Consider the following 13210-nt stretch of genomic DNA (forward strand, 5'->3'; position numbering starts at 1 on the left):
CCCTGCAAATTCCCTTTTCCCCAGTCATACCCTACCCAGTTGTGCCAGACATCTAGCTGGGAAGGATCACAGGTCTGGCCTCATTACCTGTCCTTAACTCCTGATGACATACCTGCAGGCTTACCTGGTGAATCAGTCATTGCTAGGTGAGGACTCAGAGAGGAAAGAAGGCATTTGTTGACTCTGCATCTTCCCTTCCCACCTTTTCTGCCTGCTTTAGCCTGGAGGACACTAGGTCAGCCTTTGGCCAAGACACCACACAGAAATGCGTTTTGCTTCTGTTTACATTCTTGTCAGAATATATGCTCATTTTAAGACTGTGCTCAAATAGTAATGCACATAGACATCACCTTGGGGTCTTGTTAAAGCACAGGTTCCTACTTGGTAGTTCTAAGGTGGAGCCTGAGATTTTTCCTTTCTAACATGCTCCTGATATTGCAATGATGTCCAGGGCCCCAGTCTCATATTCTAGGCTTAGTGAAGTACTGCCTAATCTGTGAAGATGATCAGAACTCCAGGGTCCGAATTAATCACTGGGTTCCATGTTTCCTTAACACCTGACTGAGACCATGCCGTATCTGCTGATTCATTCATCCACCTGCTAGCTTAGGGGCTGCTGGGACAAATAATTTTTTAGCCCTAATTAATACCTAGCCTGATAGATGCTCCACATTTTTTTAAAAAGTCATGAATAAACATTTTAATGGTTTTTGAAGGCAATTTACAAAAGCTGCAGGTTGTCAATGGCTAAGACAACATTTCCCAAGCTGTGTCCCTTGGGATACTGGTCCTGGGGGGTGTTAACAGATATTTAGTAAATAATGCAGGGAGGGGTGGGAAGATTCTGTAATCACTTAATCTGGGAAATATTGGATTAAAAATAGACATCCAAAGAGTTTCTCGAAGGCTTTAATAAACGAATGGTCATTGCCAACGTCCAAGAGAGGAATCCAATAGGCAGCATGGCTCTCACTGATCTGATTACAGAGAACCTTCCTGAGAAGCATCCTACAGTGCTAGTACGCCAAGGAATATAAGGACAGCCATCACTCTGGGTGTTTATCCAAGGACTATAAATAAAAAATGAAGTCACAAAGGAGACCTAGAGGGAAAACAACTATCTGCTGAGGAGAGAATGTGAGAACTGAAAAGAGAGATCCCCTTTTCTGTTCCCCCTTCAGACCAAATCATCAGACTTTTAATATTTTATTAGCCACTGTGGGGCTAATAGATGTCCGGATTTCTCAGGGAGGAAACACAAGGTGAATTCTGACTCCCTCTCCTTCCTCTGCTGCACTCTAGTGCCTGAGAGAGGGAGGCCAGGGAACCTAGCTCCCTAGGGAGCTAGGGAACCCGGAGAATCACTTGGTGCTCAGTCTACTACCAGGAGGCTAAGATCTTGCAGCAAGATCTAAGATCAGGAAGGAAGAGCTTTATTCCAGCTAGAAAGCAAGGGGGTTGGGGTGTAGAGGGTATGAAAAAGACCACGAAATGCAAGTGCAAGTCTAGCTGAGATTAGTTGAAATAAACTGACAAAAAGAAAGGAAGAGTCTAAAGAAAGGCCCCAAGCAAATCTCAGAGTTCATTTACCTTAAAACAGTAGCTCTCATTCAGAAGCAATTTCCCCTCACTTATCTGCCAGCGATGCTTTTTTTTTTTAAGATTTTATTTATTTTTAGAGAGGGGGAAGTGAGGGGGAAGAGAGGGAGAGAAACATTGATGTGCAAAGGATACATCAATTGGTTGCCTCTTGCATGCCCTGGACTAGGGGGACCTGGCCCACAACCCAGGTATGTGCCCAGATAGGGAATCGAACCAGGGATCTTTCATTTCACAGGCCAGCGCTCAAGCCATTAAGCCACACCAGCCAGGGCTATTTCTTCTCATTTAAAACTTTCAGATATTGCTTTGATTCAGCTGTTTTAGCACAAAGAATTTGGGAGAAATTTATTAAGTAAAAGCATTTTTTAAAGTACAAATAAATAAATATGAGTAGAGGTGGGAAGGATCCCAATCCTGGCTATACAATTAGAGAAATTTTGCGCAGATCCACAGAGAGACATATGGAAAGGTGTTTTAGCCCTGGATGGTGTGGCTCAGTGGGTTGACTGCCAGCCTGCGAACCATGGGGTCACCAGTTCAATTACTAGTCAGGACATGTGCCTGGGTTGTGGGCCAGGCCCCCAGTAAGGGGTATGTAAGAGGCAACCACACATTGATGTTTCTCTCCCTCTTTTTCTCCCTCCCTTCCCCGTCTCTAAAAATAAATAAATAAATAAAACCTTTAGGGAAAAAAGGAGGTATTTTATCAACAGTTATTTGTGATGGTTGGAGAGCTAGACCCAATGAGGCATTTTCACTGGAATATTCCATGACAGTAATGAGCAATGAATGAGATATACACATAACAGTGTAAATAGATCTTTAAAACACAACACTGAACTGGGGGTAGAAGGAGAATAAGGAACAGAAAGGGACCTCCAGCATAATGCAATTGATTGAAATTAAAAATACATGCACACAAAACAAGGCCTCAAGCATTCAAGAACACTTAAGAATCTTAGTCATTGCAAACTCTACGGTCTCTTGGGCATTAGGCACTACTGCCACCTAGTGGTAGTAACTTAAAATTGAGGTGTTACTCAGTTTTTTAAAGGACATATAATCTGTTGTACATTTAGTTTCTCTTCAAGTCTCAGGTGCTTCGAGAGCCGAGGGCTTGGGTGCAGAGATGGCTAAGTCCGAGAACCACACCACACACAGCCAGTTCCGAAAATGGCACAGAAATGGCATAAAAACCCCAATCGCAAAGATATGAATTTCTTGAGTCAGTAGACCCCAAGTTCCTGAGGAACATGCACTTTGCCAAGAAGCACCACAAGAAGGGCCTGAAGAAAATGTAGGCCAACAATGCCAAGCCCATGAGTGCACGTGCTGAGGTTATCAAGGCCCTGGTCAAGTCCAAGGTTGTCAAGCCCAAGATCCCAAAGGGCAGCAGCCACAAGCTCAGTTGACTTGCTTACATTGCTCACCCAAAGCTCGGGAAGCCTGGTCAAGCCTGCATCACCAAGGGTCTCCAGATCTGCCACCCAAGGGCCAAGGCCAAGGCCAAACCAAGCCCCAGGCCGCAGATGCAATGCAGCTCAGGCCACAGCTCAGTGTCAGTCTCAGGCTCCCAGAAGTACCCAGGCCCCTGGGAAGGCTCTACAGTAGAGGCCTCTGTCTGCCAATGTGAGGACAGAAGGACTGGTGTGCCCCTGGGGCTGACGTCCTCCTGTGGTGTTTGTGCTGTGCAAATAAACCTGAGGCTGGGTCTGTCCATCAGAAAGAAAGAAAGACAGAGAGAGAGAGAGGGAGAGGGAGAAGGAGAGGGAGAGGGAGAGGGAGAGGGAGAGGGAGAGAAAGAAAGAAAGAAAGAAAGAAAGAAAGAAAGAAAGAAAGAAAGAAAGAAAGAAAGAAAGAAAGAAAGAAAGAAAGAAAGAAAGAGAAAGAAAGAAAGACGGAAGGAGAAAAGAAAGAAAAGAAAGAAAGAAGGCATTTAAAAGTTTAATGTAATGAATTTTGACAATTGTATGCATCAGTGTAATCATCACTCTGAACTATATGTAGAACATTTCCATCACCCCTGAAAGTTCCTTCCTTCCCTTTCTGGGAAAACCTCCCCAGTACCTAGAAGCAACCACTGATTTGCTTATATCACTAAAAATAAGCTTTGCCTGCTACAGAACTTCACATACACAGAATTGTACAGTGTGTACTCTTTGCGCTTGCCTTTTTTTGAAAATAACAATGTTTCTGAGATTCATCATGTGGCACATATCAATAATTAATGAGTTTTTATTGCTGAATGGCGTTCCATTCTGCAGACGTTTCACAGTTCATCTATCTGTTCACCAGGTGGTGGACATTTGGGTTACTTCCATTTTTGACTATTACAAATAAAGCATCTATGAATATTTATATTTAAGCTTTTGTATGGGCACATGTTTTTATTTATCTTGGGTGGGATTGCTGGGTAGATAAATAAGTAATTTTTTAAGAAACTGCCAAAACAACTTTCCAAAGCAATTGTATTATGCTACACATTTGCCAGCAGTGCATTTATATCAACCATGAAAGGTGAACAAATTCATTTTAAATATGCAAAAAGACTAGAACAGAATCTTGAAGGTACACAAATAACCAAAATGCACATGAAAAAAAAATGTCTAGCATCATTAGTTTTTAGGAAATTACAAACTTAAATCAAAATGAGGTATCACTTTACACTCGCTGAAACGTGAAGCAAAATGCTGAGTGAGGATGTGGAGGAACCAGAGGCTGTTGGCGGTCACACAGACGCATGTGCATGGTGATGAATGACAACAGCTCTCTCGGGCCACAGGTTCCGTTCCTGGACTAAACGAGGATTCAGCATATGATTTGCACAGTTCCACAGACCATTGTTGTTCAGATCTGGAAAACTAAGAAGTCAGAAGACAAACTGATGCTCTCCGTCAGTTGGGTGGGACCACTGATGGTGCCAAAAATGCACACTGGGGCAGGCCCTTGTAACTCTTCTTTACCTCATGCTATAAACTGAATTTGTGTCCCCGCCCCCCCTCCAAATTCATAGGTTGAAACCTAATCCCCCACATGATGGTATATGGAGGTGGGGCCTTTGATTATGTCTCGAGAATGGATTCCTCATGAATGGAATTAGTACCCTTATAAAAGAGACCCCAGAGAGCTCCCTTGGGCCTGTGAGGTCACAGCAAAGAGATGGACCATCTATGAACTAGGAAGTAGGCTTTCACCAGATACTGAATCTTGGACTTTCCAGCCTCCAGAACTATGAGAAATAAATGTTTTATTTTGTTTTGTTTTTAAAGATTTTATTTATTTTTAGAGAGGGGAAGGGAAGGAGAAAGAGTGGGAGAAAAACATCAATGTGTGGTTGCCTCTCAAGCTCCCCCTATTGAGGACCTGGCCCACAACGCAGGCATGAGCCCTGGTGGGGAATGGAACCAGCGACCCTTTGGTTTGCAGGCCAGTACTCAATCCACTGAGCCACACCAGCCAGGGCTGAGAAATAAATGTTTGTTGTTTATAATCCCTCCAGCCTATGGTATTTTTGTTATAGAAGCCTGAATGGACTAAGACACCTCAGTTTTGCATTCAGGAAGCAAAGCTTTCAGAAGGACATGTTAGCAGACTGCCACTTGACCCTTCTAAGGTGGACAAGAGTATCCTGAAGTCAAAACAAATTAAAGCTGGATGGTGGGTCCAGGAGGAATGTGGGCAGGTTTTTGTGGGCCCATGTGCTGCCAGGAGCCCCACAGAATGTAGGTCTCCTGTGGCCTTTGCCATCCAGCCCCCCTCCTCTTCTTGCTTCTCTTCTCTCTCTTCCTCCTTTCATAACAGCATTTATTAAGTTTTATCATGAACCAGACTTTTATTAGGTACTTTTTCTAGTACAACAACACTGCAAGGTAGACTGTATCAGTCCATTTCCCAGACGAGGAAATGGAGAATTCCAGGGTTGAGGAACTTGCTCAAGATTGTAGAGCTAGTAGATTAGTTTCCTATGGCTTCTGTAACAAATGACCACAAACTCAGAGGCTTAAAACAATGCAGATTTATTATCTTACAGTTCTGGAGGTCTGAAGGCTAAAAGCGGGCAGCAGGGCTGTGTTCCTTCTGGAGGCTCTGGGGGAGAATCTGTCCCTTGTACTTTTGCAGCGTCTAGAGGCTTCCTGCATTCCCTGCTTCACTCTGACCTTTGCTTCCGGTGGCACATCTCTCTCTCTGATTCTGGCTCTCCTGCCTCCCCTTACAATGACACTTGTGATTCCATTCAGCCCACCCTGATAATACACGATGATATAATATCCCCATCTCAAGACTCTAACTTAATCGTATCTGCAAAGTCCTTTTTGTCATGCCAGGTAACATATTCACAGGGTCTGAGGATTGAAAGGTGAATGTCTTTGGAGAGTGGCATTACCCTGCCTACCATAGCCAGTGAGTGGCCACGCCAGGATTCAAACGCAGTTCTGCCTTAGTTCTAAGTCAGTGCTCTTTCTCTAAACCACACTGACCCTTCCTTCAGTTTTACTTCTCTGTGGAGCAGCCCTGGATCCTTCACAGACAAAGCATCCCAGAGAGAAAGGGATAGCAGAAGACCCTAGAGCTGGACACACGAGGAGGAGGAGCTCCTGGTGAGTATCCAAGGACCCCTCTTCAAAGCTGGGAAGGAAGAGTGGGACAGGAGACTCCATGGTCAGGTCACGCTCACTCAGAGGAAGGGCAGCAAGGGGAGGGGTGGCCTGCAGGTCCAGGCAGGAAAAATTCACTGGAAACGGGGCAGCACAACCCCTGAGGCCTCAGCTGTCAATACACCAAAGCACAAAGCACTAGAAGCAGCTCATTTCTCTCTGCCTGTGCTTGGGCAAATCCCCAAAGGCTGCTGCGGCTCCGAGCCCTCTGGAGACAGGCCACCTGCCTCCAGTCTCAGCTGTGTAACCAGGATCCAGGTACTCACCACTCAGTACCTCAATTACCTCATCTATAAAACTTATTTCATAAAAATTAAATGACTTAGTATATGGAAAAGGCTTAGAACAGCGCCTGACACAGCACAAGTCTTATGTAAATATCGGGGAGCCAGTGCAGGTTGCAAGGGGGAGGGGCAGTCTTGTGGGTTCTCAGTATCTAAATTTAGCCTGGTGTGGCAGGTGGTTATTTCTGGGGAAATACCAACTGGGGTTACCGGGGCCCCGAATGCTGAACCCGGACATGCTGCAGAACATTTGGGGCGGTGCCTGCCACCCTCTGTCTGGACCCCTGGATTGATCAGCTTCTGAAACAGCCCTGTTTGCAGGGACCTCTGGACCTCAGTAAGGCTCAGCTGCAAGAAGGTTCCCTGTGCCTGTGCTCCACACCTGGCAATCTTGAGGACTTTCTTCCAGAAGACTCACTTGAAATTGTGTGTTCTTTCTGCCCATTCTGTTTCAATTTACTGGGCCAAGGATGAGCTGCTGGATGTATACATTGGAAACTGTAATCTCAGGTGGGCAGAAAAACCTGGTAAAATTATGAGATTTGAAGTCAGACAGATTGAAGGCCAGCTCTGCCACTTATAAGCCTTCAGACTTTGGACATGCCACTGAATCTTCCTGAACCTTAGTTTCTCATCTGTGAAATGGACATAATGATAGGGCCCACCTCATAGGGCTTTGGGAGTATTATTTAATACATGTAAAGTTTTTAGCATATGCTTGGAGTAGATAGTAGCAAACTCCCAACATATAACGACCATTGCTTCTGGCCTGCCTAAGTAGGCAAACTGCACAATTTTCCCATACCAGCCCCCAGTGACAGGGACTGACAAGTTTTCAGTCATATGCTGAGCTCTTCAGGGGAAGGAAAGGCCCTGTGGGAGGCTGGTGGTGTCTGCTCCATGATGGGCCTGGTCTGAGGAGGCCAGGAGTAGGGCAGGGTTAAAACGATATCTCAGCTCCTAGATCTGGGAGACTCCACAGGCAGCAAGAGAGTCAGAACAGGATACAAAGCCCCAGTGGACCTTTGAGTGTATCTGATGGCCCAAGAGTTTGGCCCTTGAGGATGGCGGAAATCTCTGGCATGGCAAAAGCAAAAATGAGTAGCTCCCTGCCACGTAGGGATGTTTCTCAGGCTTTGCAGGAGGTGTCACAGCTGGGGAGGGGGTGGAGATCAACTACTCTAAAGGATCCCTCCTCCACCAAACCAGTCCACAAGACCGTGACGACACCATAGCTGAAACTGAAAAAGTCGGTGTTCATTCTGCCTGACTCTACCAGAACCAAGTAACAGAGACAAAGATTGAATCTTTAGGGGCGCTATTTTCTGATGGCTGGAGATGTGAGAAGATGGCTGGTTATGTACCCTCAAAAACCACCTTAATATCTCATCTCATCTCAAGCAGACCTTTTTATAAGGAGAAGAAAGGGTAGGTAAGGGGTTTGGGGAACAGGTTAGTTGGATGAGAGCTGCAGTCCAGGGGAGATTTTCCTAGCACTTCTTTGTTGATCACCAATTCTTTATCTGCATCACAGGCATTCCTTTCTTGGAACACAACGGCTCAGAGGACATCTCCATGGCTTGCAGATGCCCTGGAGCACAAAGATTGAATTGCTTGCCCATCTCCTGGAGTCCTGCATCCCAGTTCTTGGAATAATAGCTTTCCACATTCATTAATCACTTAAGCCTATCAACTAAGGTTAAAATCTTTAACTCTTGAGTTCCCCTATCAGAGCCACCCGTGAGGAAGTGCTCTCTGTGTGCCAGAAGTTTGGTTACAGCACTTACGAAAAATTATCCCCTTAATTCTGTCAAGTAGTTATTGTTTGTTATCCTGCTTTATAAAAGAGGCAACTAGCCCTCAAAGAGATTTAGGATTGCCCAAGGTCACACAGCTGGTAAGTGGCAGAGCCTGGATAAAAACAGGGGCAGGCCTGCTCCAGAGCCCTGCTTTTTCTATCTTGCCAGAGTCTCTCTTTAGCCTTGCCCTTCCTCAGAGGGACCCCAAATCCCTGTAGGGCCTTGGAATTGTAGAGAGGAAGGGATAGAGAGGAAGGGCTGGACAGCATCATGAGGATGCTGCTGTGACCTTCCCAGTGAGGGTCCATCCAAGGACCCCTTCTTGGCTGGGAAGGAAGAGGCGGGCAGGATGGGCCCAGGCCACACCCCTCACAGAGGGAGGGCAGCAGGGGTCTGTGGGTAGTTTGCAGAGCTGGGCAAGAGGCAATCACCAGGGAGGGACAGATAGAGTCTGAGGCCTCACCTATCAACACTGAAGCATAGCAAATATTTATCAAGTGTCTTTGAGCCTAAGAACTGGACCCTCCCTCACTTATCTGGACCAACGCCCATGGGCTGCTGACAGCTCCTGTCTGGGAGTGAGCACAACTGTCTCCAGAAGGTGTGAACACCATGAAGGGCACACTGGACACAGAGAGGAGGGAATAATTTTGAGGACTCCCATGACCTTCATGGAAGCGTTTAGCCTTTGGGGTTCTTAGGTCCTACCTTTTGCCAGGCCACACAGTCACTAACTGCGTTATCCTGCTGCTTTCGCAAGAACAGGTGCATGTGACCCCAGCCTGGCCAGTCGTTGAAGATCAAGCCTCTGGCCCTATTGATGGGTCCAAGAGATGAGCACGTGACTTATCAGTCCAATCAGAATCTCCCCTTGGGTCTTCTGTACATTGAAGAGGGCTGTAGAGAAGCTCTCTCAGGTTTTTCTGTCCACAAAGTTGGGGTGATGCAAGCTTGCTGCAATCTGACTAAGCGTAGTAAGCCTGGCTGTAGCAGGAGATGATAGGAATACATCTGGGACTGACTACGACCTCAGGAGAGGGTGACAGCAGCCCCCAAAGAGACACACAGGGGTGGGAGTTTGGGAACAAAGCTCTGGATCCTGTGAGCATGTTGCATGCCCCGTGGAGGTTGCCGCTAAGGATGCTGGATACCTTACCTGCCACCACTCCAATTCAGTGGACACTACAGCATCAATTATGTATGACATGGACTGCATCCCCTGGAGATGAGCACACTGCACACAATCACCTGTGGTAGCCCTGCCACCGACGAGGAACTGAGAGGCTCAGAAGTGAAATGATGACCTGACCAAGTGTCACCAGAAAGGAACTGGGCCGGGAGTGGTTCAATGCCTTTGGCCCACCAGTAGTGTGTGGGTTCTTGACTGTGCAGGGAAGATTTCACAACATGAGTCCAGGTGATTCTGAGAGTATGTTTATAAAAGCTCTGGACAGTGAAGCAAAGGAAGGGTGTTAGGGTAGAAGAAGCAACAGGGGAAAGCCTAGGCAGAGTTGTTTTGGCTCCTTAGAAACATTGTAAGAACTGAGCCCAGGCAGGGCTGCTGTTAGCTCCCTGAAAAGTCAGAAAAAAAGGGGGCCTTGAAAATTAAACAAACAAAACAAAAACAAAAAAGGGGGGGCCTTGGAGACAGGTTCAGGGGGTTAGCCCAGGACGAGCCACTGCTGCCCACTGCTCTCCTGGTTGCAAGCCTCACGGGGACCCTTAAAGTTTAACATAGAGAAGAGCAAATCCAAGCCTGAGAGGGGAAAAGGTTGTAGGGATGCTCCAGAGAAAGCCAGCCCTAGGTCTTTTTCTTGAGCGTCCTTATCTGTTTTCTAAAGATGGGAATTTTAGGGAAGGTCTTAGGGGAGGATCTTAATAAAATATTCATCCGCTTTATGCTGATGTGCCAAATTGAGATTTATTCCCCTGATGTCATTTGTCCTTGGGTGTGGTTTGCACAAATGGCACAAACTGGATTTCTGTTACCTATCTCCCTGAGTAGGGTGATATTTACTCTCTGGGGGGGAGGAAAAGTGTAAATCATTTACTCTCAAGTGTCCTTGGTTAGGGAAGATAGGATTTTGAGGTTAACTAGGTGGCTGTAAACAGCTTGGCCGTTTAATGATCTGTCTTAGTTTCCTTAGTCCACTTGTTCCAGCTTGCTAATCTGTCTCCCGAGGTCCCACAGGCAGGGTCTCCAGGCTCCAGAGCCCAGAATCTGATGGCACCACGTTCTCCCCACTGACCCCTAAGGCACTGCCCAGGCCAGAGGGCGGCCAGCATTCTGCGCGCCAACTGGCCCACACGAGCCTGGGCACTGTTACTCTGAGCAGCACTCCCATACCCAGGCAACTTCATGGGTGGCTAATTGTCCCAGCCTAGGAAGCCCTGGGCTCCTGTGAGTGAATCCATCCTACAAGTGAGGGATTAGCATACAGGGAAGATTTTGTGCTTGCTATGCTTTGGGGGCCCAATTCTTTCTTGGGCCTAGTTCTTCAGATCTTCATTTAACTTTTTGTGCAGCTCTGGCAGCAGGACCTGTTAGTGCCCCACCCACGTCTCCCTGACATTCACCTTGCCTGTGCATACCTGCACTTCCAACCACAACCCTTGAAGTCCTTTGGCTGGCAGTTTTCTCTGGATACCCAGGGACACCAGAGAGGTGGGCCAGTAGTGCCAGGAGCTGAGGACCTCCCTCCAGCAGTTCTACGAGGGACTGATGGGAGTCGGTGGATGTATACCCTAGCTCCCTCACCCCTCAGTGGGGACAGCTGAGATGTGTCCCACACAGTTTCCCAGCCATCCCTGGTAGGACTGCAGACAGGCCTCCCATGATGGTAACCTCAGAAATGCACAGTATTGGTTCCTTCCCTTCCCTGACTTACTTATTCTCACTTCCCTACACTGCTTCCTGGGAGCACCTCCCAGAAAATTACTTGGAATCTAATGTATCAAAGACTGCTCCTGAATGAGTTCAACCTAAGGCAACCACAGACTCTTCTGGAAAATTCCTATTCTACTTAAATTGGCGAGACTCTGTTTCTGTTGCTGACAACCCATGAACTCTATCAGAGTTGGTAGTAGTCTGGCTGGTATCACACTGCACCTGGCCATAATGACCTATGGTCATTTTTCTAGACCATCAGAGCTCTGGGAAGGGAGAAAGAGTATCTCATGAGCCTTTGTTCTAAGTGCTTTCATATGTAAGCCCAGAGGACTTGAGCTCTGAGCTATGCCTATGAATGGAACTGCTTGGATGACACATGGCCCCAGAATACCAGATCTCTGGTGATCCCAGGTCACTCCTAGGGTGAAGAGTGGCCTAAGTATTCTTTCTAGGTAATGATGATCGAGCCAGGATTCCCTGCACCGGGATAGAAGTTAGGTTCTAAAGCTGATGTCTTTGAGCCCTACAGATAGACTTGGGATGGCTTTTGGACTGAAGCATCACATCTAGATCTTGAAGAAGATGCTGGATTCTTGGGGTTCCAATCAGATGGGCCAAAAACTAGAAAAACGTGGTCCTTGGAACAGAGTGCAGCCTGTGTTCTCATATGGACACAGCATACATAGACTAAGCAGTGACTGGACCTACCGGGCAGGCTGAAGCCCAGCCTGGTCCTCAAATCCAGCTGACTGAGAATCTGGAGTTGGGTGTCTTCCTGTCCTACAGTTGTATTCAGCACAAGATGTATTCACATAGTCAACACATGCGGGCCGGCTCCTTTGCAGAGTACTGGGGATATGTGGTGAATCAGATGTCCTCTCACTCTCTCCCTCTAAGGAAGTGTGGGAGATATTCACATAAGCAAGAAAAAGTCACAGAGCATTACAGGTGCAGATAGGATAGATGTCTGTACAGATGTGGGGCCCCAAATGGGGAGGGCTCAGGTCTTGGGAAAAGAACCCAAAGGAGGTGATAGAGGGGCATGCCAGGCAGAGGGTGCAGCACAAGCAAAGGCTGGGAGGCACAAAGGCCTGGTGGGTGGTTCTTTCTAATACAGTGAAGGGTTACATGGCCAGAGATGAAGTTAGAGAGGCCAGCAAAGGCAGAGTCATAGAGGAATGTGTCGCCATGCCAAGGAGTTTGGTTTTCATCCTTGAGTCAACAGAGATTGAATAGTTTTAATGGAATTGACCAATAATATAACAATTGAATAATATTAAGCAGAGGGATCATCAGTTATTTTTGCATTTCAGAGAGATTGTTCTGGAAGTGGAATGGAGGATGAATTTGAGGTGGTGAGACCTTAGACAGGGAGACAATAGGGGTAAGGGAGGAGAGAGCAATGTAGGAGGTGATGGACATGAAAGACGGGGAAGAGGTGAAATCAGTACGTCCTGAGTCCCTGAATGAAGAAGTATGGGAGAAGTTCAGGGTGATGCCCAGGGCATCTGGGTGATAGTGGTGCTGTCCACCCAGATCTGGGAACTGGGAGGTAGGGCATCTTTGGGTGGGTAAGTTGACTTTTGGACATATTGAGTAAGCATCTGTGAGTGTCCATAAACATCTCTATCACAATTCCTATCACTGCTCTAACCACAGCATTTTATAAATACCTGTTCAAGTGTCCATGTGTCCATGCCTCCTCCCCACCACTGTGAACTGCAAGCTCCTTGAGCACAGGGATCTGTCTCTTACTCGTCTCTATGGCCCCCAAGACCTGGCACACTGACTGGTACCCAACAGTAGGAGCTCAATAGTGTCCATTGAATAACAGAGTGGGTATCCCCGTGGAGGAATGACTTCAGTCTTTTCCATCCCTGAGTCCTCCTTGTAGTCAGATCCCAAACAAACAGATGCTATCAGATTAGAGGAGTACCCCTTCCTCTCATTGCCATCATGGGGCCCTGTAGCCTTGGACCA

At 46.9% G+C, this 13210-nt stretch overlaps 1 pseudogene; it reads left to right on the forward strand.

The window, feature by feature from the left end:
- The first annotated feature begins 2679 nt into the window (after positions 1-2679).
- Positions 2680-3289, forward strand: LOC114512753 (annotated as a pseudogene).
- The last annotated feature ends 9921 nt before the right edge of the window (positions 3290-13210 follow it).

The sequence above is a fragment of the Phyllostomus discolor genome, chromosome 3 (genome assembly GCF_004126475.2).
Source record: "Phyllostomus discolor isolate MPI-MPIP mPhyDis1 chromosome 3, mPhyDis1.pri.v3, whole genome shotgun sequence".
NCBI lineage: Eukaryota > Metazoa > Chordata > Mammalia > Chiroptera > Phyllostomidae > Phyllostomus > Phyllostomus discolor.